At 45.6% G+C, this 24,751-nt stretch overlaps 1 long non-coding RNA gene across 1 annotated transcript; it reads left to right on the forward strand.

Annotated features, from left to right (window-relative positions):
• Positions 1–1,076: 1,076 nt before the first annotated feature.
• On the forward strand, positions 1,077–7,827 carry LOC123332712. Its single transcript, XR_006549686.1, has 3 exons — positions 1,077–1,170; positions 6,153–6,281; positions 7,663–7,827. It is a non-coding gene; the product is annotated as an uncharacterized LOC123332712 (long non-coding RNA).
• Positions 7,828–24,751: the final 16,924 nt, after the last annotated feature.

Raw genomic sequence — 24,751 nt, forward strand, 5'->3', positions numbered from 1 at the left:
GTCCCACGGGCATGTGGGATCTTAGTTCCCTGACCAGGGATCAAACCCACAACCACTGTATTGGAAGGTGGATTCTTTCTTAGCCAGGGAAGTTCCCAAAATGAAGGAAATTCTGATACAAGCTACAGCATGGATGAACCTTGATGACATTATGCTAAGCGGAAAAAGCCAATCACAAAAGCAAAATACTGGATGATTCCACTCATAGGAATCTAATTTCCTGGCCTCAGCACTTACCTAAGCCTTAGTCCAACTCTAGGCTCAATTCTAGACAGATGTTTCTAACAGCCTATAGGACTTCCCCATCTAAGGTCATGTGCGTATCTTGAAGGCAGTATGTCTTATCTTTCCTCTCAAACCTGTTCTTCTATTACCTACTGTAGTTAATGGAACCCTCATTTCCCTGGTGGCCCTGGCAATGGGAGTTACTGTTTAGTGGATACAGAGTTTCAGTTTGGAAAGATGAAAATGTTCTAGAGATAGATGGGTGTGATGGTTGTACAACAATGTGAATGGACTTATTGCTACTGAATTGTACACTTACAAATTGTTAAAATGATAAATGTATATTATGTATATTTTGTCCCAATGGCACAAAAACAATGAACCTTTCACCCATCAGCCAGAGAGCAAGCCCTCCATCTCAAGGGATCTCAACCTCACTGGCTCTAAGGAGATTTCTTGGAAATGTTTGAAGTGAAGTGAAGGGAAGTCGCTCAGTCGTGTCCCACTCTGAGACCCCATGGACTGTAGCCTACCAGGCTCCTCCCTCCATGGGATTCTCCAGGAAATGTTTAGTAAAGTAAACAAACAGTTTAACCCTTGACTGAGTTTACTTTTGGACATAAATCAGACTCATAGGGGCTAATAAATGGATTACATATCAATTAGCCATGCAAAAAAACTTAAGATTGCAACATGGTAACAGGCTTTACCAGTTAAGCAGTTTTCCTATCTTTAAATCAGGGCTTTTCAAACTTGCATGTACATGGGAATCACCAAGGCATCTGGTTAATAATGCAGATTCTGAGTCAGGTTTGAGGTGGAGCTTGAGATTCTATTTGTCTAACCGGCTCCCAGGAGATGCTGATTCTTTTAGGCCAGGAGTCTCATTTAAGCAGCAAGAGTGTAGACCTCTCTTCAGTGAAGATTCCTGTCCACACCTTGGAGGTAACAGTCTCTCTGATAAGAATTATTTCTGGAATCTTGTCAGTCTTTTGCCAACAAAGGCTCAGGCATCTCCAAGTCCTTTTCCTCTAGCCCGAGCATGAACAAATCATATATCGTGTCCTTATCCTTTAGGTACAGGCCAGATCAGCCGCGATGTCCAAAAGCAGGCTTGTGGGGAGGACTGAAGGAAGGAAGAAGGACGGAAGGGCGGGAGGGAGGGAGCAAGGGAGAGAGGAGGAAAGGAGAGAAGAGAGGAAGGGGGTGAGGACAGAAAGAGAGGTAAGAGAAATGTCAAAATCAGACTTGCTTTAAAGTCCTCTATAAGGAAAAAAAAAAGTCCTCTTTAAGAATCCTTTGGTGGCTCTGTTGCTTTCAAGCTAAAAGTTCAGATTTCTTCTAAGGGCTTCTAGTGGCCTGATGAAATTCTTGTCCAGCTCTCCCAGCTCATCCCTTAGCATTGCCTCCATGTAGTCTATGTCTAACAGAACCATAATGAATTCTGTTCTTCTTTGCCTTAATTTCCCTGATAGCTCAGGTGGTAAAGAACCTGCCTGCAATGCAGGAGACCCTGGTTCGATCCCTGGTTGGGAAGATCCCCTGGATTAGGGAAAGGCTACCCACTCCAGTATTTTGGCCTGGAGAGTTCCAGGACTGTATAGTCCACGGGGGTCACAGAGAGTCGGCCACGAATGAGTGACTCTCACTTTCGCTTGCCTTTACAGCTGATCTCCCTGTGATCTGGAACCTTACCCTCTCCTTACATCACTTAGCCCAGGTGTGATCTCTTCTGGAAAGATTTCTCTAACCATGTCGCCACTCTCATTTCGCACCCTCTGAGTGAGATAGTCCTTCTTTGTCTTCAATTGCATACAGTGTTACCAGAGCACTTCACAGTATATTAGAATTGTATTCCCTTCTCTACATCCTCCTACCCCAACTCCACTGGACCGTGACTTCTTTGAGAGATGGGAAGATGTCTTTTGTCCCTAACACGGTGTCTACAGCATACAAAGTACTCAAACAGAGTTTGTTGAAAGAATGAGCAAATGCAGAACGGTAACATTGTGTGACATTTGATGAAGACATTGCTTAGTTCCTCAAACACCATGAAGCTGCCCTCAGAATGACTTTGCTGAGGGTCAAATACATTGACACCAATTTCTGTGTTCCAGCAACTGCTACTGAACTCCCCGATTCTGATAAATTATACTTCCCCAGCTTCTTCATTTGATAGTATTAACCCTGTATCTTCTCTGCAAGACCAAATGCCAAGATATACTTCACAAGGGGATAATAGAACTTTTAATGGAATTTGGGGGAAGGCTAGAATCTCTTTGAATATTAGTATGCTAGTTGTACTCTTTTTTAAATTGAAATACAGTTGATTTACAATCACACAATTGCACTCATCTCACACGCTAGTAAAGTAATGCTCAAAATTCTCCAGGCCAGGCTTCACCAATATGTGAACCGTGAACTTCCAGATGTTCAAGCTGGTTTTAGAAAAGGCAGAGGAACCAGAGATCAAATTGCCAACATCCGCTGGATCATGGAATAAGCAAGAGAGTTCCAGAAAAACATCTATTTCTGCTTTATTGACTATGCCAAAGCCTTTGACTGTGAGGATCACAATAAACTGTGGAAAATTCTGAAAGAGATGGGAATACCAGACCACCTGAGCTGCCTCTTGAGAAATCTATATGCAGATCAGGGAGCAACTGTTAGAACTGGACATGGAACAACAGACTGGTTTCAAATAGGAAAAGGAGTACGTCAAGGCTGTATATTGTCACCCTGCTTATTTAACTTATATGCAGAGTACATCATGAGAAACGCTGGACTGGAGGAAGCACAAGCTGGAATCAAGATTGCCGGGAAAAATATCAATAACCTCAGATATGCAGATGACACCACCCTTATGGCAGAAAATGAAGAGGAACTAAAAAGCCTCTTGATGAAGGTGAAAGAGGAGAGTGAAAAAGTTGGCTTAAAGCTCAACATTCAGAAAACTAAGATCATGGCATCCGGTCCCATCACTTCATGGCAAATAGATGGGGAAACAGTGGAAACAGTGTCAGACTTTGTTTTTCTGGGTTCCAAAATCACTGCAGATGATGACTGCAGCCATGAAATTAAAAAGACACTTGCTCCTGGGAAGAAAAGCTATGACCAATCTAGACAGCATATTCAAAAGCAGAGACATTACTTTGCCAACAAAGGTCCATCTAGTCAAGGCTATGGTTTTTCCAGTGGTCATGTATGGATGTGTGAGTTGGACTATAAAGAAAGCTGAGCGCCGAAGAATTGATGCTTTTGAACTGTGATGTTGGAGAAGACTCTTGAGAGTCCCTTGGACTGCAAGGAGATCCAACCAGCCCATCCTAAAGGAAATCAGTCCTGAATATTTATTGGAAGGACTGATGCTGAAGCTGAAACTGCAATATTTTGGCCACTTGATGCGAAGAGCTGACTCATTTGAAAAGACCCTGATGCTGGGAAAAATTGAGGGCAGGAGGAGAATGGGACGACAGAGGATGAGATGGTTGGATGGCATCACTGACTCAATGGACATGGGTTTGGGTGGACTCTGGGAGTTGGTGATGGACAGGGAGGCCTGGGGTGCTGCGGTTCATGGGGTCATAAAGAGTCAGACACGACTGAGCAACTGAACTGAACTGATTTACAATATTATATTAGTTTCAGGTGTACAAAACAGTGATCAACATTTTTATAGATTACACTCCATTTAAAGTTATTACAAAATAAGGGCTCGGTTTCCCTGTGCTGTACAATATATCCTTGTTGCTTATTTATTTTATACATAGTAGTTTGTCAGCTGTACTGTTTTATTGCCCATTTGATCCTAAAATAAGTCTTCAAAATTGCAGTGACTTCAAACTTGAGGTCTCTGGGCATCTAGCTTTTACTAGCAATTTCCAAACTGGTATGTCTTTATATGTTTCTGTAGATTTTTACGTAGATGCTGCTGCTGCTGCTGCTGCTGCTAAGTCGCTTCAGTCGTGTCTGACTCTGTGCGACCCCAGAGACGGCAGCCCACCAGGCTCCCCCGTCCCTGGGATTCTCCAGACAAGAACACTGGAGTGGGTTGCCATTTCCTTCTCCAACGCAGGAAAGTGAAAAGTGAAAGTGAAGTCGCTCAGTCGAGTCCGACTCTTAGCGACCCCATGGACTGCAGCCTACCAGGCTTCTCTGTCCATGGGATTTTCCAGGCAAGAGTACTGGAGTGGGGTGCCATTGCCTTCTCCAGATACTGCTTGCTTTACGCAAAGTACTAAGTTAAGGGTTTGGGGGACTCTCAAACTACTAATGTCAAAAACTTTGCCGGCCAGTGGTCTGATCTGTGCCGTCTAATTCCATAGCCTCAGCACCTATCTAAATCTTAATCCATCTCTAGGCTCAACTCTGGACAGATATTTCTAACAGCACATGGGGCTTGCCCATCTGAATGTCACGTGGGCATCTTAAAGGCAGTATGTCATTTTTCTTCCCAACCTGTTCTTCTTTTACCTACTGTACTCAATGGAATCCTCATTTCCTCAGCTGTCCTGGCTACTGACTCTTAACTTCTTAAGTCATCCTTAACTTCTGCCTTTCCCACATCATCTCCCGTCAGTCAATCATTAGGTCTTATTGGTTGCATCAATCTCTCACGTCTTCCCTGAACCCATTCTGTTCCCTTTGTTTCAGCTATCAAGACCTTGTCACTTCTCACCTCCCTGTTGATTTACTGCCTGTTGATTCAGGTGTTGAAATACCTCCCTGTTGATTTCTTTGCCTCCAATCCCTCCCCACAATAACTCTTCCTTCAGACAGCTGACAGAACGTCTTTTTAAAGCCCAAACCTAATATTGTCCTTCTTTTACGTAAAGTCCTTCAACAAATTCCTTTTATCTGTAAAAATAAAGTCCAATGCCCACAGCAAGATCTATGTATGAAGCTCTGGTGACTTATCTCTTACCCTCACCTACCTTTTTAACCTCCTCTTCTGACACTCTCCCTACATACTTCAAGATCTTTCCATACCAAACTATTTACCATTTTCTCACACACCATGCTGGCTCCTCCCTTAACAGATTTTCCAGATAATCTGCAATTTCAGCCTAGAAAACTCCTGTTATCTTCAAGTTCAAATGTCGCCTCCTTTGTAAAGACTTCACCTCCAAGCACTCAGTACATGCTTCTGTTATGGCATCTTTCCTGTTATAATTATTATTTCATATGCCTCTTCCCTGAGCTCCTAGAAGGTAGGGACCATGTCTCACTCTGTTTTGTATCCTGGTCTTCGACACTGTACTTGATGCATAACAAGCCTTCCATAAATCTTCAATGAGAGTCTGACCAAATAATTGAGTGAATAAATAAGGGACTGTGACAGATTCAGAATAAGAACGATAAGAAATGTGCAAATAAACTCTTGCGGTTTAGTGTTCAAAGGACTGAGTCACATTCATTTGGGAGACCAAAAAAGACTTTCATTGATTACAATCTTTCAATGTAACCCTATTTATTCGTTTCTATCTTAAACCAAGATTCACTTAAATCTGGCCATAGTCCCCTCCATCTCCAACATCTGACCCCAAATGAAATTAGTTTTACTGCAATCTGTCTCTGGTATAAAAGGAGGTCTTTAGTTCATTTTATGCAGGACATAGTAATCTGGTTTATTATAATAATTTACCTATGTACAAATGGAGATTCCTTCTTTCTTCCAAAAAAAAGACTGAAGTGGCAGCCTTGATTATGTGTTCTTACTGTAACTTCTTGTATAGAAAGTACCCATTAAATATTTGTTGAATGAAGAGGTGAAGGATTGCTCAGGCCTGCTGGTACTCTTGAGTTACTTGGCAAGTACTATGACCTCTTGAGACGTAGCTGGGTACTTAGTAACCCTCCTACCCTGCATGTCTGATGGCATTTCTGTCTGTTTTCAGCTCATTTGGGTTACATATTCTTTTACACAGATCTTTTGAACCTTGCACATTGACAAATGCGCTTCCCAGGTGGCAGTAATGGTAAAGAACAAGCCTGCTGATGCAGAAGACATGAGACTCGGGTTCGATCCCTGGGTCAGGAAGATCCCCTGGAGGAGGGTATGGCAACCCACTCTAGTATTCTTGCCTGGAGAATCCTGTGGACCAAGGAGCCTGGCTGGCTACAGTCCATGAGGTCGCAAAGAGTCAGACACGACTGAAGTGACTTAGCACGCATGCACACACCCACTGACAAAGAACACTGAAGGCCTGTGTATCTTCAGGGCTCATGTCTCCTGTGGTCCCAGTCTGCCCCAGTGTGGTTAATGTTTAACCCCTAACTGCTGGCCGAATGTCCATAAATCAGAAAGAGTAGCAAACACAGGCCAACTTAGCTTCGGTTTATTTAGCGACAGGCTCTGTGTGGCTCTCACCTTGGCCCTCTCAAGCACCTTAGCCTCCTTTCCAGAAAGAAAGGAGGGATCACAGAGCAGAAGAATCCAATAGGAGGGGCAGTTCCTGAGGGGCCAGATCAAGAAGCACAGTCTGCTAACCTCCATGACTTAAGGGCCCGCTGTGCAAAGGAGCCCTGCACAGAAATGGCAATCCATATCTCTGATTCTGAGGCTTGTGCTCGACCGCCCAGGTGAAAATGCGATATCTGTGTTTTCTGTGAGCTGAAGTGTACCCTTGGAGCAGAATTACTTTATATTGCCTTTTCCTTCTATCATGGACAGTTATTGGTTGCTGCCTCTTCCTGAGACCTGTCCCCCAATTTTTCTTTCTTTTTCTTCTTCAGTTTTCTTTTTATCTTTATACCCACAGCTGTAGGAAGGGAGGGCACAGCCTAAAGCTCTCCCTAGGGCTGTCCCCTCCCATAGTGCCTCCAGGAAGGTCCTGGGCCCATCCCATCTGTAGGTGGGCCCTCCCACACCTCCAGGGGCCCAAGGCAAGGCCTCAGGAGCCCCCAAAGCCACACTCACTATGACTGTGGGGGTGCTCTGCTCCCAGCTGCCTGGACACCCACCATGCCCCACACCCCACAGTTCTTCACCCTGGGTGCCCGGCCGCACTGAGGGTCCCTGAATTTCAGTGAGTTTAAGCCCATCAGTACATAAGTGCATTCGTTACACTGGGCCCCAGTCACTGCTTCAGGAATGGCCTGCTCCCCAGTTGTCACCAGTGGTAAAGAACCCGCCTGCCAATGCAGGAGATGTAAGAGACCAGGGTTTGATCCCTAGGTTGGGAAGATCTCCTGGAGGAGGGCATGGCAACCCATTCCAGTATTTTTGTCTGGAGAATCCCATGGACAGAGGAGCCTGGGGGGCTACGGTCCACAGGGTCGTAAAGAGCTGAAATGACACAACTGAAATGATTTAGCATGCACGCACATGACCTAGAATGGTCTCATCAGAGTGGACCTCCAGAGTGTGTAGGGAATTTTGGGACTTGGATTCTTCTTAGCTCAAATGGTAAATGGTATGTCTTATTTCCGCTGCAGCCATTGTGGAAGCTGCCAGAAGAGGGGAAGGGTTGCATCGTGTGGCCACAAATGAATGGATCTCACCCAGGGAAAGCAGACCAAGCAATGGAACCTGTTGTTTGAGTCCTGGACCAAATTGTGCCTGCCTCCCCAATGAGCCAATAAATTTTCTTTATTGCTTAAGCTTTTCTGAGGTTGTTTTATTTCACTTGGAACATTAAATTTTCTGATACACACTAGCTAAATTATAAACTGTGTGATAACAGATGGTCCATCTTGATCACCCCTGGCACATAGTAGGCATTCAATGAACAAGTTCTGAATGGACACATTTCAACTCCAAGGAATACATGTAAACTCTCCTTTATGCATTTGAATTCAGTGATGTGTAGGGAAGTAGTGATGTGGATCTAGATGCCAGGATCTCACCCCAACACAAAGCTTTTTCTAACCACCAGGAGGTCTCCAGTCAATGTTGAGGTCTTTGAGGAGGCTCCCAAGTAGTAGTCACCCCCTTTTCTCTGCAGATTTTAAAATCAATCAGAGATAAGACAGCAGTAAGCTAGACAAGGACCAACAATGCCCTTTATCACTAGTACAGCTGATATTCAGAAAAAAGTGTTAGCCGCTCAGTCCTGCGACCCCATGGACTGTAGCTCACCAGGCTCCTCTGTCCATGAAATTCTCCAGGCAAGAATACTGGAGTGGATTGTCATTTCCTTCTCCAAGGTATCTTCCCAAATCAGGGATTGAACTCACATCTGCTCCATTACAGGCAGATTCTTTACCATCTGAGCCACCAGAGAAGCCTTATATTGTCAGGCCAGTGAACATTGAAAAAGCAAAAGAGTTCCAGAAAAACATCTACTTCTGCTTTATTGACTATGCCAAAGCCTTTGACTGTGTGGATCACAACAACTGTGGAAAATTCTTCAAGAGATGGGAATACCAGACCACATTTCCTGCCTCCTCAGAAATCTGTATGCAGGAAGAAGCAACAGTTAGAACTGGACATGGAACAACAGACTGGTTTCAAATCGGGAAAGGAGTATGTCAAGGCTGTATATTGTCACCCTGCTTATTTAACTTATATGCAGAGTACATCATGACAAATGCCAGGCTGGATGAAGCACACGCTGGAATCAAGATTGCCGGGAGAAATATCAATAACCTCAGATATGCAGATGACAACACCCTTACGGCAGAAAGCAAAGAAGAACTGAAGAGCCTCTTGATGAAAGTAAAAGAGGAGAGTGAAAAAGTTGGCTTAAAACCCAACATTCAGAAAACTAAGATCATGGCATCTGGTCCCATCACTTCATGACAAATAGATGGGGAAACAGTGATAGACTATCTTTTGGGGCTCCAAAATCACTGCAGATGGTGACTGTAGCCATGAAATCAGAAGACGCATACTTCTTGGAAGAGAAGTTATGACCAAGCTAGATAGCATTTTCAAAAGCAGAGACATTACTTTGCCAACAAAGGTCTGTTTAGTCAAGGCTATGGTTTTTCCAGTAGTCATGTATGGATGTGAGAGTTGGACTGTGAAGAAAGTTGAGCGCCGAAGAATTGATTCTTTTGGACTGTGGTGTTGGAGAAGACTCCTGAGAGCCGCTCGGACTGCAAGGAGATCCAATCAGTCCATCCTAAAGGAAATCAGTCCTGAATATTCATTGGAAGGACTGATGCTGAAGCTGAAACTCCAGTTCTTTGGCCACCTGATGTGAAGAACTGACTCATTTGAAAAGACCCTGATGCTGGGAAAGATTGAAGGTGGGAGGAGAAGGGGACGACAGAGGATGAGATGGTTGGATGGCATCACCAACTCAATGAATATGAGTTTGAGTAAGCTCTGGGAGTTGGTGATGGTCAGGGAGGCCTGGCATGCTGCAGTCCATGGGGTCGCAAAGAGTCGGACACGACTGAGCGACTGAACTGAACTGAATTGTACTGAACTGTACTGAACCCAGTACTCAAACTCAGAATCTGACAGATCTGGCCACTTAGCAATGGACAGGTGGGCCAGAACGGGCCTACCCTTCCCACCGTGCAGGAGCAGTGTGAACTCTCAAGAGGAAAGGAAGAGAGGCACAGACTTTCCTGGGAAAATGCAACAGTCCTATTAAACCACTCTTCCTTCCCAGGTAAGCAAGAGGGAGTGAGTGTTAATTAGGCTTCTTTCACCAGGAAGCAAACAGCAAGAGTAGAAAGAAGATATCCCCCAACCCCCAAGACACATCAAGTGTGATTTGATCAGGTCAGTTGATTTCGCTCTGTTTTCAATCAAAATGGATTCTTTTTCAAAGTGATGAAATTTGTTTGCTGTTTAAAATATCCTTCTCCATGAAATTAACTCACACACCACCGTAACATAAGGCCCCCAGAGGAGCTGGAGATCTTCATTAAAAATCATGCAAAGTTCAGAGGAAGAACCAAGAATTCATGATAAAAGGACGTAGTTGAGGGCACTGGATGGCAATCCTCCTTGCTCCTGCACACCAGGCCCATCAAAGGCGTCCCAAGAGCCCTGAAATCTCACACGCTTCCCACGCCGACTGTCAGTTTCTTTCTCGCTGAGCTCAGAGCCACACGGTGCCTATTAGTCACCGGAGAGCAGAGCCAAGGTTTAACTCCTTGATGATGTAGGGGAAACAGCGTTTCAAATTGGATTCCAGGAAATCTAGGGAAGTATTAGACAGGAAGTCTCGTACAGCGTTCCCAATTTGCCCAACGTCAAGGCTGGAGCTGGAAGCATTTTTCGAAACAATTAGTCAGTTTAGCAATGGGACTGCACATGGTTTTCATTTTATTCACCAGGGCACTCTTTCCAGATCCAGGTTTTTTGGGGGGTTTTTGTGTTTGTTTTTTACAGTAAACATTTACCATTCACACTTCAAGAGGCTTTCCCCAGAAAACCATTGTTTATAATTTTGAAGTTTCATAGGCAAATTATCATATCAACGGGACAATAATAATTCCCCACATTAGCTAATCATACATGTCAAATTCATCAGGTTTCACTAAAAACTGTGGGGTTGGCTCTTTAACGTGACTCTGAGCACAGTGAGGACCAGAATGCCCTGAACCCAGCATGGATGTCCTCTGGTCTGGCTGCTAAGACAAAGCTTTGATCTCATCTTGAGAGGCTCCAGGGAGGACTTCTTGCTGGAGGTCAGGAAATAGGCTTCCCTGGTCAGTCCTGGGAGAGAACCCATGCTGACAGTGGAAACCCAGATTGAAACAATATGTTCCCAACCTCTCTCCTCAAATGCAAAGCTCTTTTCTCATCTATTGTCTGCCCCTATTTTTACCATGAAAAGCTCTCCAATGTCATTTTAGCTATCAATAATTGGCAGTGAGTTTTTGCAATTAACAGCTGCCCAGAATCAATTTCAATGAGCTACACAGAAAAATCATTGCCAAAAAAGCCCATTTGGGGATTACTCAGCTGCTTACCTGTTCCTCAATCCTTTTCTTACCCCACACGTCATCTCCAGGAAGAACCTGAAACCTGAACCATGTGCCTAAAGGCCCAGATCTGAGTATGTGGTAGATATTTGAGAAATTCTCTGATCAATGTGTACCTAGAGGAAAGGAATGGGCAGTTCCACAAGGAGCTACTGTGTAATTCATAACAAAGAGCTGACTCATAACTCCTGTCTAATTTCAGACTAAAGACCCCAGGGAAAGATTTGGGTAAATAAGTTGGCCTTAAAGGAAAGCCACTGAGGATTATTTGTTCCTTCAAAGGAAAGCAATAAAGAATCGCCAACTGTGATGGGCACATCTCAAGCTTTGCTGGTTTATCTCCCTCATCAATAATACCAACGAGAGTCTTTTGGGAAGCTGAACTTCCCACCCACCACACCCAAGCCAACTGGAGACATAACTCAAAGCCTTGGTGAGTTTCTCAGCTTCGGAGGGAGCCAACCCTCTAAATGACACTTTCCAATGCTGAAGACCGCAGGGCTGCCAATCACTTGAGAACTAGGAGGCATATATTTTTAGAGACATTCCGTCATCTGGGCAGCCTCGAGTGGATTTTGTTTTTTTCTATCTCTCCTCGGTTCCTGATCTGGTGGGCTTGGGGCAAGAAACCCTCCAATGGCAGCAACCTGGGAAGAAGTGCTTGCTAAGGCAAGAGGTCGAGCAAGAGGGAGCCGGAGGTACACAAGCTCCCGGAACCCTCAGCTGTTCAGTCTAAGACTCTCCTTCCTGATTCCACCTAGATCTTCTTTAAATCAGCCTCAGCCCAGGGGTTATCCTGGGACCTGGTGTTTACAGCCAAGCCCCAGATAACAGAACCATGGAGATGCCACCCCGGTTTCTATACTGACCAGGTGGTCAAGGATCAGCCCCTGGGCCCAAGGACAACCTGTATTGTTTCTTCGCTGCAAACGCCAGAATGCCTTCGCCTCCAAGACGTCGACCCTATTGTGAGAAAAAAAAACAGCCGCAGTTGCTATTTACACCCTGAACTGCAAGCTGGGTAAAAATAGCTCTAGCAGCTTGGTCCAGCTTTAAACCCCGCTACAGAAAGACATTATTTTTGGAAGAGAAGATTTTCCTCCCCACCCACAGATCTGAAAACGGTCACCTCCCCGGAGGAGAAGAGGAGAGACAAGCCCACGCAAAGGTGAAACGTAGCCCCCTTCTCCACCCCTCCTGCTGGGGACAGCAAGAGCCAGATTAGAAATTCTCTTCCTCCCCTAGCAGCCAGGTCAGGCCCGGCACAGACCTGCGGGTGACCTAGTTCAAGGTACAGTGGAAATTAATTAACTTTGACTACAGTGAGAAGAGGCGGCTGTCTGAATCTGGGTGCTGACACCATCTTGCTGACTATTATGGCTGGTAGGCTACTTGTTTGCCTTTCCAAAAAAAAGGAAGAAAACAGAATTGACCGACAGAGTCTATAAGGCTTCCCCGGTGGCTCCGTGGGAAAGAATCTGCTTGTCAATGCAGGAGACACAGGTTTGATCCCTGATCCAGGAAGATCCCCCATGCCAAGGAGCAACAAAGCGTGCACGACAACTATTGAGCCTGTGCTCTAAAGCCTGGGAGCCACACCTACTGAGCCCATGCACTGCAGCTTCTGAAGCTCGCGTGCCCTAGAGCACATGCTCTGCGACAGGAAAAGCCACCGTAAAGAGAAACCTGCGCACTGCAATAAAGACCCAGCGCAGCCAAAAAAAAAAAAAAAGAGTACATAAGACCCCAAAAGAACAGCTCAGATGATCTACTGCCTGAGAGCTTGGAAATTATCAGGCTTGGTCTGGTCCCACCTCTGTATCTGGGGCCCCTGACAGCTGGCGGCTGAAACTCTTCCCTCACGTATTTGCAAGCGCTTAGGGCCTGGTGTTTGGGATCCTGGAATTTCCTTCAGGTTCAGGAAGTAGTTTATATGACAATCAGTGGAAGGAAAGTCACTTCTCTCTTTTCTGTGAAAAGGTATTTGGTAGATGCACGTAAGTATGTAGATTATGACACCTTTGTAACTCTCAAGAGCTAGATATATATGGATAGTTTCTAGGATACATGAAAAACAGCAGAGAAAAACACCAGACCCGTGATGTCATTCAATTGTCCTATCATTTGAAAGTACCCAGAACTGAGGTCAATAGGTGCTTAATAAATATTTTTAGGAAGGAAGGGAAAGAAATCTCCCACATCCGATCTCCATCTGAACCTCCTTCTTCAGAGATCCAGGAACCAAAACAAATTTTCTACCCTGAAACATGCCTAGGCATGCCTAACCAACAAAAAGAAGGGTGACAAGATTGTAACACGTCAGTCCCCCACTTCTCAGCACCTCCCAGCGACACACATACAGACCTCTACCACCTTGACCTCAGTGTCAGTACTGGGGTAGCTACAGGCGTAGGGGGATGGCGGGGTCAAGGTAGAAGAAGCCGAAAAGAGGGGGGTATGCTTTGAGGGTATGCAGGAAGCCTGGCTCTCCCCCGGCCTCAGACAGACCCAAGTTTTAGTGCTATTTTGTCACCCACTGTGTGGCCAAGTCACTTACCTTTCTGAATCTCATTTTTTCCCTCTGAGAAGAGGGGTGGTAACACCCCATCGTGGGGGTTGGTGCAGACTAAATGCGGCAGCATACGCAGATCGCTTGCGCGTTCAGTGCCTGGTTCAGAGTGAGGGATATGCCGAACGCAGCATCCATGGCATGCCATGGCTAGATTGGTTTTTTGGGTTTTTTTTGGCTGTGCCATGTGGCATGCAGGAGTTTTCGTTTCCTGACCAAGGATGGAACCCGTGTTCCCTGCTATGGAAGCTTTGAATCTGGACTGCCGGGGAAGTGCCCATGGCCAGATTTTGGAATGTATCCTGTTTCCAGCATCCAGAGGTTGACAAATTCTACTAAATGTCAAAAATCTTAACTCCCTGAAAAAGGCATTCCATCAACAAATTACCGAAAACTTTCTTCCGCATTATTAGGCCCTTTTGCATCATGCCCTTCATTCTCCCCTTGCACCTTTCTGTAACACCCACTTCCCCAAGCCTTATCAAGCAGCCAGAAATAGAATCTCCCTACTCTGACATCTCTGCCAGTGGGAAGGGCTGGCCAGCCAAGTGGCTGGGTCAGCACCGGCTTGTCAGTTGAGGGAGACCACAGAAATATAGCCCCAGCACCTTTCCAAGTCTCACTGACTGATGACATAGCTATTTAAGCTATGTGTTCTCAGGGCTCCAAGACTCCCCAAGGACCTGGGAAAGACGGCTGGATATTCTTTTGATCAGGACCGCTTCGGGTTTCTATTTCCAAAGTTGAGAAAGCCAGATAGTGCTGACTGCGGCCCAGGAATGAAAAGAGCTCAGGCCTCTCTTTTTCTCTCTCTCACTGACCTGTGTCCGAGGACTGTGGGCCAAGGTGGCCAGGCTCTTCCCTCCAGTCTAAGTCCGCTCCCTCCTTAGTCAGCTTTCCTCGCCTCCCTATTAATAGCCACTGCTTTGACTGGCTCCTCTCGCAGTCTGATTACAGTTTAATAAGACATCTTGAATAAGGAAGCGGCAGACTTCCTGGACTGCCGAGGGCCGGGAGAGTTCAGGTTCCCTCCCAGAAGGTAGAGGCAAGGTCTCACCTGCAGAAGGACAGAGGCCCAAGTGACCGAGTCACTGGTCCCAGAAACCAGACACTGCTCTGGGGTTTCTGTCTTGCTGAACTGCCTCTGGTTTAGGGCAGGAGACAATCACCCAGGCTACCTTGCATTTTATTGAAGTCTTTATTCCCATGGATATCCCTGGGCAGGACTGAAAAAGTGTGGTTCTTATTCAATGATACAGTAGCAGTAGCTACTCTATCAAAAGTAGCTCGAAAGCTAACTTTGGACCAAGTTACCATTGTGGTTTGGTTTAGTGGCTCAGTCGTGTCTGACTCTTGCAACCCCATGGACTGAAGCCCACCAGGCTTCTCTGTCCATGGGATTTCCCAGGCAAGAATACTGGAGTGAGGTGCCATTTCCTTCTCCAGGGGAACTTTCTTACCCAAGGATCAAACCTGAGTCTCCCAAATCCAAAGGTGGATTCTTTACCGACTGAGCCACCAGGGAAACTAAGTTAGCATTAGTCCCTACCAAGTCATCTTTTCTCTGACACTACAGAAGCAAGGTAGCATACCTAGGTTCAGGTTATCTGTATGGGACAGTGTGCTGAGAACAGATTGAATCCCAGCAAAAAAAATATTTTCATGCCCCACTCCTCCCCCTCCTCTGTCTCTCCCCAGTAAATGCAGACATGCTTAACAATCTTTAGTGTTAGATTCATGCTGATAAGCAATGTATTTGGGTTACTGTGCAATTTATTCCAGCATTCCTGTTCTTCCTGGGCCCCGGAGGGGAAGAACACACAAAATTTAGGAACAAGGCAACCTGAGTTCATATTCTGACTCAGTCCCTCAGCTGAGGGGCTATCTTTACTTTATTTTTCTGAGCCTCCATCTTCTCATTTATATAAAAAAATCATAATCTATCCTGAAATGGTTTTATACAAATGAAGCCTGGAATATAGTAGGTAGTCAATAAACAGTCTTAATTTTCTTTTCTTCTTCTTCTTTTATATTTTTAATAGTTTCATTTCCATTCTATTTTTCAATTTTTTTTTTTTTTTTTTTTTGACTGCACCAAGTCTCAGTTGCTGCAGCAGGATCTTCAGCTGGGGCATATGTGACCTAGTTCCCCAACTAGGGATTGAACCTGGGCTCCCTGCATTGGGAGCGTGGAATCTTATCCAGTGGTCTTACTTTTCTTTCCAGAAAATAAAAAGGAAGGGAAATGTGAGGGCCAACCAGGGTCATCCAAGTCCCTCAAACCAGTGGGGAAAATGACCAGCATCAAGACCGTCTCTGCTATGAAATCTCATAAGAACAAGTAAAACTTTTTTTCCCTTCTCTAGATTCATACTATTCAGAAGTCCCAAAGAGAGGCGCAATCTGGACTGTGATGAATCTTGCTGAGGCCATAGTGAGGAGTCTCCCAGCTCCATTCATCATCCCTCAGGACATTTATCGGAGGTCTCACAGTTGATAAAGGAAGGATGACATCAGGAAGAATGGGTTGACTGTACCCTTAGCTACATTTCAAGGCCCCCTTAGAAGAACCAGGTCAACCTGACCTCATGGGTGAACCCTGCTATCGGCAAGGCCAAAGGAGAAACAAAACATCACGCCTTCCCTGGCTTTCAACCTGCTGAGAAATAATCTGACCCTCAAACACCTGCTTATGCGATGGCAAATAATGGTCTCCTTATCCCAGGACCAGCTGACTTCCCTCGGCAACTACTTCAAGTTCTGGGAGGGTGACAGACTTTGTTCCTGCTGCAGCTTGCTTCCTTCCTGCTTGCCAACAGCTGGCGTATATCTGATGGGAGCCAGCCAGAGCTCCTGGCAGCCCTAAGTGGGGCAAGCCCCAGCATGACCTGCCCCCCAACCGGCGCTGAGTGGGGGTTGGTGTACAGAGGAGAGATGGGAGCTAAGCTGACTTTCATTTTCATAAAAGAGCCCAGGATTCCCTGCACCTCAGTAGGCACAGGGTAGGACTTCCCAGACACCTCTTGGGGAGCAGCCTTTATTTCTCCTTTGGACCTATGCTTGGTATGAACCCTAATATGATTTTATCTCTACACAGATGTTGAGGGAATGAGCACACTGTAATCTATTTACTTGCCACCAATACCATCCCGTTTGAGGATCAACCACCCAGACATCATTCACACCTTTGGTCATGCAACAAATACTTTTGGACATTGCCTTCCCATCAGCCCTGTTCTGGGTTCTGAACACATGGTAAATAAAACAGTGATGGTTCACCCTAGTGGGTGAACCAGACACAGGATGTGAAAATTAATAAGTATATCATTCAAATTGTAAGACATGCTGGTAGGAGACGTGCTCAGGTGCAGTAATAGAGAAGGATGTGTCATTCTCAGTCACTTCAGTCATGTCCAACTCTTTGAGACCCCATGGACTGTAGCCCGCTAGGCTGCTCTGTCTGTGGGGATTCTCCAGGCAAGAATACCGGAGTGGGTTGCCATGCCGTCCTCCAGAGGATCTTCCCAGCCCAGGAATCGAACCCATATCTCTGGCATCTCCTGCACTGTAGGCAGTTTCTTTACCCACTTAACCACCTGGGAAGCCCATTAGCACACTGCTGCTGCCGCTGCTGCTAAGTCGCTTCAGTCGTGTCCAACTCTTTGCGACCCCATAGACGGCAGCCCACCAGGCTCCCCAGTCCCTGGAATTCTCCAAGCAAGAACACTGGAGTGGGTTGCCATTGCCTTCTCCAATGCATGAAAGTGAAACGTGAAAGTGAAGTCGCTCAGTCATGCCCAACTCTTCGCGACCCCATGGACTGCAGCCTACGAGGCTCCTCCATCCATGGGATTTTCCAGGCAAGAGTACTGGAGTGGGGTGCCATTAGCACACTAAGACCCCCTAAACCTTGTTCCTGTTAGCTCATGGTATCAGAATGCGGAGAAGCAAATCTACAGATCTGTCTCCTGACTACTTTCATAAGGCACGTAACCGTCGTGTTAGCAACTGGACACAGGCCTCCTGAATGCATGGCTTCTGCAGCCTGGCAGAGCCCCTTAAACTGCTGCTGTAAGAACATATGCAGTAAGCAAGGCACCAGTATAAAGACAAACGCTAATTGAAGAGTGTCAGAACATGTCACATACTCCCATCAAGTACAGGATATGAAGTGAAGGACAGAACCAGGAGAAATCACATCCTAGAGCAGGGCTGGTGGGCACTGCGGGTGGGCTGGAGAACGGTATATGGTGATAATAGAGAGCGATAGTGGGGGGAGTTTCCTGGCAGCCCGGTGGTTAGGACTCCAAGCTTTCACTGCCAAGAGCCAGGTCCAGTCTCTGATCAGGGAACTAAGATCTTTGCAGGATCCATTAAAAACAAAAAACAAAACCCCAAGAAACAAAAGAGAGAGAAGAGAGAAGGAGAGCTGGTAGGGATGAGGGGTGACTGGTTTATGACCTTAGATGAGGTCAGGGGAGGCCACTCTGGGGAAATTAAGAACTCGATGGGATTTCATTGGAAATTGTCTATGAAGGTCACACCCCCCTCACCCCCCGCCTCAGTGTTCAGCCAAGTTCCCTTCTCTCCGAGTGAAACACTCTAAGCAGAACAAAAGGGAACCTCAGCCAGGGATTCAGTGAAGACCATCCTGGGAGAAGGAAGGGGGCTCCCACACTCCCCTTCCCAATCTCCTGCCATGGGCATGTCTCCTTCTCTTCCGTCTCCTGAATCCCATCCCGAGCATCTGTCTGTCCTCTGGCCAGGGCCTTGCTGATGCCACTTGTCTCCGTACAAACTCTTCTTGTTCCTGTCACCCAGCAGGGTCTCATCACGGGGGGGATGCTGAGGAGCCCATCACAGGCTCTCTGTCATTGAAAACTGTTTTCTCCAAGGTCCCCACAGGCCTGCCCCAAAGCTCCAGAAGCCAAATAGCTCTGACCTGCAATAGATAAAAACTCATCATTCCAGCTAGGCCCGCAGGCTTATTACAGAGTCTTCTTGCTCTAACTCTTTATCTCAGGGTTGTTTTCCTAAATTAGCATCAGCTAGGTTGACATCAATGCCATCTACCACCTGCATTAAGGAGTTGGCCCTCTAGAATGCTGGGGAACCAGCCCAGACATCAGAGCCAGACATGTGTCTGAACCACAGCTCCCCACTTTAACCGGCCCTGTGACCTTCGGCAATTATGCTCTCTGGGCTTGGGGTTCTTTATATGCAAAACGAGGAGGAGGGAAATGCTTACTCTGCAGAGTGGGTGTAAGAATGAGCCAAGAGAGAGGCAAGGTGGATGCAATGTAGCAGGTACACTGCAAATGGGAGCCTTTGTTATGATTTCAGCTATAAAATAACCTCAGGGAAGTCTGGCAGTGCCTCTTTGAGGAAGGTGACTGATGGCTCTCTTAAGAGAGGCGGCCAGGTCTCCGTTTCACCAACCATTTGGCCGCAGCAGCGCTTTAATCTGAGTATTTCTAAAAACCAGGTGAAAAGAGGACACTTCAGGACACGGTAAAAGGCATGGATCCCAGAATCTTGGATTGGAAGGAATTCTGAGAAAAATTCTAATCCAAGTTCTTGCTACCAGGCAGGACTGAATTTCAATTTCAGACAGATGGAAGTCTTTTCCAATACATAGTTGAGCAGGCATTACTCCGCTGCCCTAGCCGTAGTGTTCTTGTGATCACACAGACTTTATTATGCACTCAGCCCTTCAATCTTTAATTCAAAAAATATTTTTGAAGCAGATACTATGGGCCGCGTCTTATTCAAGGCACATGGATATGGAGGCAAGAAGGCAAAGCCCTGCCCCTCATGGAGACCAGTTATATGTAGAGATTTTAAAAAGTGGGATAGAAGGACTTCCCTGGTGGCTCAGTGGTTTAGGCTCTGTGCTCCACTGCAGGAGACACAGACGGGTTCAAACCCTGGTGAGGGAACTAAGATCCCACACGTGTGTCAAAAAATTACATTTAAAAGGAGGGAGAGAGATAGAGAACAAAAGTGATATCAAGAAAATAAAACAAGGTAATGGGTTAGCGTGATGGGGGTGGAGTGGGGTTGGAAGCGGGTAATGGGGTGGGGCCAATGTAGTTAGGGGGCCAGAGACCTCCTCTCTGAAGAGAAGACATCTGAGCAGAGACGCAGTGGGTGAGGAGGAGGCATGTATGGGAGGATGGGTAAGAGCTTCGTGCATTCAAGGCACAGAAAGATTGTCTGTGTGGCTGTGGTTGGTGAGATTGCAGGTGTGTGAGCAAGTAAGGCTGTGAAGGTTGAACTTTTCTAACTTCAGGATTTTAAGCAGAGGACGTGCAACACCTGATTTATACTTTGAAAAGATCCTTGTGGCTCTTCTCGGAAATGTGCTGTAAAGAGCATGACTGAAAGTAAGGAGACCAGTTACAGAGCTCATTGCTGGAGTCCAGACAAGGGAAGATGGTGAAAACTGGCCAGATTTGAAATATCTTTTGAGGGCAGAGCTAACAGGACTTACCTGTGGATTAGATATGGGGACTGGGTGCAGGGGGAGAGGGAAAGGGGGCAGTAGTAAGAAAGGAATCAATGATGACCCCTTGATTTTGAACCTGATAAACTGGGAGAACGGTAGCTGTTTAATGAGATGGGATTCTTTGGGAGAAATTACTAATTCCATGTCTTTCTCCTCCTCCAGACTATATATTCCATGAAGACAGGGCCCCAGACTCTTGTTCACAGCTGTGTGCTCAGTGACTGGCACAGTGTCTGGTCTGCAGAATAACTGTCACTTCATGGCAAATAGATGGGGAAAAATGGAAACAGTGTCATATTTCATATTCTTGGGCTCCAAAATCAATGCAGATGGGGACTGCAGCTACAACATTAAAAGACACTCACTCCTTGGAAGAAAAACTATAACAAACCTAGACAGTGTATTAAAAAGCAGAGACATCACTTTGCTCGCAAACGTCCGTCTAGTCAAAGCTATGGTTTTTCCGGTAGTCATGTATAGATGTGAGAGTTGGACCATAAAGAAGGCTGAGCACTGAAGAATGGATACTTTCAAACTGATGCTGGAGAAGACTCTGAGAGTCCCTTGGATTGCAAAATAAAACTAGTCAATCCTAAAGGATATCAACCCTGAATATTCATTGGAAGGACTGATGCTCCAATACTTTGGCCACCTGATGTGAAGAGCCGACTCAATGGAAAAGACCCTGATACTGGGAAAGATTAAGGGCAGAAGGAGAAGGGAGTGACAGAGGATGAGACGGTTGGATGGCATCACTGACTCAATGGACACGAGTTTGAGCAAACTCAGGGAGATAGTGAAGGACAGGGAAGCCTGGTGTGCAGCAGTTCATAGGGTTGCAAAGAGTTGGACATGACTTAGTGACTGAACAACAGCAACAAAAAACAACCACATACCAATATTGAGTATGTAATCAATGCCTAGTGCTGTGCTCCATGCTCTATAGTCATTCTAATTTAATCCTTACAAGAGAAATGTGAGGAGATACTTGTTTGAATCCTCATTTTACAAACAAAGAGTTGGGTTCAGAGGGGTTACATGACAGCCTCAAGGTCTCACAGGTACTAAGTGGTAAAGCTTTATAATGATGGGTCTGGCTGCAAACTCTAGGCTCAGATGGGTAGGTCGGTGGATGAATGGATCCAAGGATGTATGAATGGATGGATGGGTAGAAAGCAACACCATATGCTGAAAATCATTTGTACCGAAGTGTCCCTCTGAAAGTAAAGAGATTCAAACTGGAAGGATCTATTCCTAAAAGCAAAAATTTGAGGAACCAAGCATGAATTCCCGCTAAAGTTATTCCCAGGGATTCAGAGGTAGAATTCATTTGCAGGGGATGGGCACGGAAAGTTCTAGAATGCTTTGTTAAGCTAAAAAAAAAAAAAAAAATCTAGAAATTTGAAGAAATAATCTTTTTCAGGGGGTATTTCCTAGTACTTTTTTCAATGATCTGAGGTTACTTTAAGAGCATTAGAATCACATGAAATACTTTTGACACTTGAAAAATATCTTTTAAGAACAAAGGCATAAAATCTTGCTTGCATCAGGCAGCCCAGATCCTGGAACTACTCAGGAGTGTCGCTTATTACTTATATGGCTCGACAAGTATATCAAATCTTAGTTGTGGCCCATTAGGATCAGCTTCACAGTGTTTTTTTCAGTAAGTGCTCTTTTGCTTTGCTTAGTCGCTCAGTCTTTGCAACCCCATGGGACTGTGTCCTTGGGGATTCTCCAGGCAAGAATACTGCAGTGGGTTGCCATGCCCTCCTCCAGGGGATCTTCCCAACCCAGGGATCAAAGTCTCCCGCTATTGCAGGCAGATTCTTTACCATCTGAGCCACACCAAGAGAAGCCCAAGTGCTCTATTAGATTACAACCTTTTCCGGGAAAGTAGCCTGCAGGTAGTCCACATAGACACAGTGACCCTGGTCAGGAACCTGGAATCTAGCATAGATATCTCCCCTTGTCACACTATAATTATGTAAACAGAACATTTGTTGAGCTCTTACTCTTTTTTTTTTTTTAATTTATTTTTGGCTGAGCTGGTCTTCATTGCTTTGTGAGGGCTTTCTCTAGATACAGTGAGCGTGGGCTACTCTTTAGTTGTGGCGCACGGGCTTCTCTTGTGGAGCACAGGCTCTAGGCTTGTAGGTTCTGTAGTTGTGGCCCACGGGCTCAGCTGCTCTGAAGCACATGGAATCTTCACGAACCAGGGACTGAACCCTGTCCCCTGCATTAGCAGGTGAAGTCTTAACCGCTGCACCCCAGGGAAGTCCAGCACTTACTGTTCTTGACGCTTGGATCTCATTTGACTTTTGCGACAATCCTTTGCTGTAAGTACTCTTGTGTCCTCATGTTATGGATGAGGAGACCGAGGCAGATGGATGGTTTAAGTACCTTGATTGAGTCACACAGCTATGAAATGAATGGAATCAATGCCATCTGGAGCCACATGCAGGTAACCACTACAATACCTCATGGTGAAGCAATCCTCAGTCCCAGAGATCCTGCCTTCTTAATCTCCTTGTTTGTCTCTTCCTCCCTATCCCTTTGGGCACTGCCCCAGGTTAAGCATATTATCTTTTCTCATCTTTGGAATTGTCCCATCCTAGATTTTTTTTTCTGTTTCCATGTCTTCTTCCATAACTGACCATGCTGGAATCTGATACCTATCTTTTTTTTCTTTCCTTTGACTGCACCACTCACCTTTCCCACCATGTGAAAGCTGAGTCCTAGCCACTATACTGCCAGGGAATTCCCTTGACACCCACCTGACCATGTCACAGTTCTGCTCAAAATCCTTTAATGGTTTCTTGTTGCCTGTGAGTTGAAGGCCCTTATAAGGCCTTTCAAAGACCTGGTCCCAACCTGCTTGTGTAGCCTTATCCTCCTCTCCCACTGTTTCCATGAAAGCCCCTGTTCCAAGTACACCAAATACGCACTCTCAAGTATGAATACTATGCTTCTTCCTTTTCTCCTCTGTGCAACATCCCACCCCATATACACAAGCACTGTGCATGTACACACACACAGACACACACACTATTTATTGCCTGAGTCCTCTTTATTCTTTGAGCCTGCCTGCTAAGCTGCTTCAGTCATGTCCAACTCTTCCTCTCTCCATGGGATTTTCTAGGCAAGAATACTGGAGTGGGTTGCCATTTCCTTCTCCAGGGATTTGCTTGACCCAGGGATCAACCTTGAGTCTCTTGTGTCTCCTGCATTGGCATTGGTAGGCAGGTTCTTCACTACTAGCATCGTCTGTGCTGTGTTTAGTCGCTCAGTTGTGTCCATTTCTTTGTGACCCTATGGACTGTAGCTCACCAGGCTCCTCTGTCCATGGGGATTCTCCAGGCAAGAATACTGAGTGGGTTGCCATGCAGGGGATCTTTCTCCCTTGCCTCCAGGGGATCTTTAAGCCCCTATTCTTTGAGACTTAGCTGCTAAAATGTCTTCTCCCAGAAGCCTTTTCTCACACTCATAATCAGGTCTAGGCACCTCTTTCTTCTCCTTGACATTGCACCTTCATAGGTCTGATAAAATACATCAATTTTTACTGTAATTTTCCCTTTACAAACTGTTTTTCTTTCAGATTGTAAGATCCATGAGGGCAGGAACCATAGTTATAACTATTCTATGCTCAACATCTGTACATGCTCTTACATTTTTGTTAAATGAATAAATGAATGACTTATTGAAGTGAATAGATTTTTGAAGTAGATTTCAAAATTTGGGCAATTTTGATCTTCATATTTTCCCATTGTTAGACTTACCTACCTGTGGATTTTTGCTGCAATGGAGCTCTGGCTGAGACAGGATGTAGTAGCAATTTTTGGGGGTTTGTTTTGTTCTTTTAAAAAATAATTATTTATTTATGCTGTACTGGGTCTTAGTTGTGGCACAGGATCTACTAGTCGTGGTGTAGACTAGTCTGTGGGATCTAGTTCCCTGACCAGGGATTGAACCTAGGCCTCCTGCATCAGGAACATGGAGTCTTAGCTACTGGGCCACCATGGAAGTCCCCTGAGAATATAGTAGTTGTTAAGAATGAAGACTCACATCATCTATTAATACCTTTAAAACTTAGCTTTACTATCTGCTCTGGAGAAGGACATGGCAACCCACTCCAGTATCCTTGCCTGGAGAATTCCATGGACAGAGGAGCCTGGCAGGTTACAGTCCATGGGGTCGCAAAGAGTCGGACACAACTGAGTGACTCACACACACACACACACACACACACTACTATCTGCTAGCATTGGGCGCTTAGGTAAAAGTCACTCTCTCAGTGAGCTTCAGTTTTCTTTACTGTAAAACTGAGTTAATAATAGGTTATATCATAGGGTTCATGTGAGGTCTAGTAAGGAAACAAGCATGTGGCAATTCCCTGGCTGTCCAGTGGTTAGGACTCGGCGCCTCACTGCCAGGGCCTCAGGTTTGATCCCTGGTTGGGGAACTAAAATCCCATAAGCCATGTAGCATGGCAAAAATAAAAAGAACATGTGGAACATTCGGTGGTTGGCACAGAGCTAGGGCTCAATACATATGAGCTATTC

Source organism: Bubalus bubalis, chromosome 3 (genome assembly GCF_019923935.1).
Source record: "Bubalus bubalis isolate 160015118507 breed Murrah chromosome 3, NDDB_SH_1, whole genome shotgun sequence".
In the NCBI taxonomy this organism is placed as follows: domain Eukaryota; kingdom Metazoa; phylum Chordata; class Mammalia; order Artiodactyla; family Bovidae; genus Bubalus; species Bubalus bubalis.